This window comes from Octopus sinensis, linkage group LG1 (assembly GCF_006345805.1).
Source record: "Octopus sinensis linkage group LG1, ASM634580v1, whole genome shotgun sequence".
Taxonomy (NCBI): Eukaryota; Metazoa; Mollusca; class Cephalopoda; order Octopoda; family Octopodidae; genus Octopus; species Octopus sinensis.
The window spans coordinates 53,872,213-53,874,712 of record NC_042997.1 but is presented as its reverse complement, the minus strand read 5'-3'; positions in this window follow the sequence as shown (position 1 = coordinate 53,874,712).

The window sequence follows — 2,500 nt, the reverse complement described above, 5'->3', positions numbered from 1 at the left end:
TACCAATTATTAAGAATATGTGTTCACATTAATGATTAAGGGGGGTACGGGGCGCCTGGATATATGTTAAGGTATGTAGAAAAATACAACATGGACAAGAACGTATAACTCTTAGAAGACGATACAATAAACATGGACAGGACATTCGAACCCCTCAGTCTTCAGTCAAGAACCGGATCATCGTAGTAATTTCGGCTGATTAATCTTGAGATTACTAGATCACGGCCAGCCCTCCAAGAAAAACTAAGCAACGAGCATTAGAAAAACTAAGCTATATATATATATATATATTTATTTGAAGAGAATTATATGCCCTCTGAATAAGACTGACTATCGTCTATAAGCTAAAGGTTTTCTGGATGCGAACCATAGACAGGCAGACGACATAATTATTATATGTTGTTATGTAATGTTGTATGTATGTATGTATGTATGTAATGTTGTTTGTTTAATGCATTTATGTTTTCTCTATATATGGATTTGGTTGTATGTGTCTGTTTTTGTGTGTGTGTGCGTGTGCATGTTCTTTCAATGTACGTGCTATTGACTATATATTATATGCATGAATGACTCGTGTGTAAGTATACAAATATAAGATGTCAATACAGCGTGTACAATGAATAATACATGTATTTAAACGCATCCAATTCACGTTTAATTTGGCTGCGAAGTCAGACCCACGAGAAACTTTCAAGAAGTATGGGATGAGACTCAAGCTATCAAGTTTCATTTTTGATGAGTGGATGATTAAAAGACTCCGCCGGTACGACGACGAGGGTCCCGCTGATACGATCAACGGAACAGCTTGCTCGTGAAATTACGGCAAAGGCTGAGCATTCCACAGACACGTGTAGCCTTAACTTATGTCTCGGGATATCACGTGACACAGAGAGTGACAATGCTGACCCTTTGAATACAAGTACAAACTCATTTTTGCCAGCTGAGTGACTTGGCACGTGAAATAAGTGTCTTGCTCAAGGACACAACGCGGCGCCGGGAATCGAACTCACAACCTTACGATCATGAGCCGAATGCCCTAACCACTAGCCACGCGCCCTCACTGAGTGGATGATTAATAACACCTCTATCATTGTATAACACTTTTACAGTAGCTACAACAGGCTATACCTTGAAATGTAAACAAGTACATGCCACTGGATACAGGTGACGGCCTTTGAACGTCCCATTTCGCTACGAGCCAAGTTATGTATTGATGTGAAACCGTATATTTACTTGCTAATTCATTGCCCGTTGTTTTTTTACGAACAGAATAAACTATATTCTATTTCATCAAAAGATAGCTGTATTTTTTTAAGTAAGTAATAAATAAATAAATAAATATATTATTAAATAAATAAATTAAAAAGTTACACAAGCTGGGGGTAAAAAGCATGTAACAAATTCCATTTGTATATAATGGCTGTGTGGTTAAGAAGCTCGCTTTGCAACTCTGTGGTTTCAGGTTGTGTCCCACTGCACAGCTCTTTGGGCAGGTGTCTTCTACTATCACCCCGCGCCGTAGTGGTTAAGAGAGCGGGCTACTAACCCCAAGATTCCGAGTTCGATTCCAGGTAGTGACCTGAATAATAATAATAATAATAATAATAATAATAATAACAACATCTAAAAATACCTTAGGAATGAGAACCCAGGTTCGAAATTTCCCGAAGACACCTGATGAAGGCTGGACGGTATATCAGCCAAAACTTTGTGTTAACAAAATGAGGACAAATTTCCGTCAAATATAAATATAAATAGTACTTCATCTCTTAAATATATATATACGTTCATATACGTAAATATTAACAAGTGAAACCATGGTACGTAGGCAATCGTTTTTTATTTCGTATATATTCATTTGTATTGCTTATTTTTACATTTTAGTTTTTTGCTGAGATTTTTCTTGAGAACACATTCTCCGTGGTAACGACGACTTGACGTCTATGTTTAGCATATAGGGTGTCCCCATTAGTGGTCATACCTCTAAATTTTTTATGCAATATAATTTTTAATCTTCGGATTTTTTTAAATATGCTAAGCCACTGGTTTTAATTGATTAATATCAATTTCTACCCTTATTATTTAATTTTAAATAAAAAATGTTCTTTAACTGGTAAATTGGGTGCTGTAATTTATTAATTGCAGAGTAACTTCCTACCTCAGCGCGCCAAAGTGAAGGCATTTGAAAGATACACCCAAATATAATTTGTAGAACTTTATACATGTTCGATTTCGGTTGAGCGTTCTGTATCTAGTTCTGGAAATTATGTTTTGTAAATGACATGCTATGCTGATGATCTTGCAGATATTTGCGTGTTCATATTCGTAAATATTAACAAGTGAAACCATGGTACGTAGGTAATCGTTTTTTATTTCGTATATTTTCATTTGCTTTGCTTATTTTTACATTTTGTTTTTTTTGCTGAGATTTTTCTTGAGAACACATTCTTCGTGGTAATGATGATTTGACGTCTATGTTTAGCATATAGGATGTCCTCTT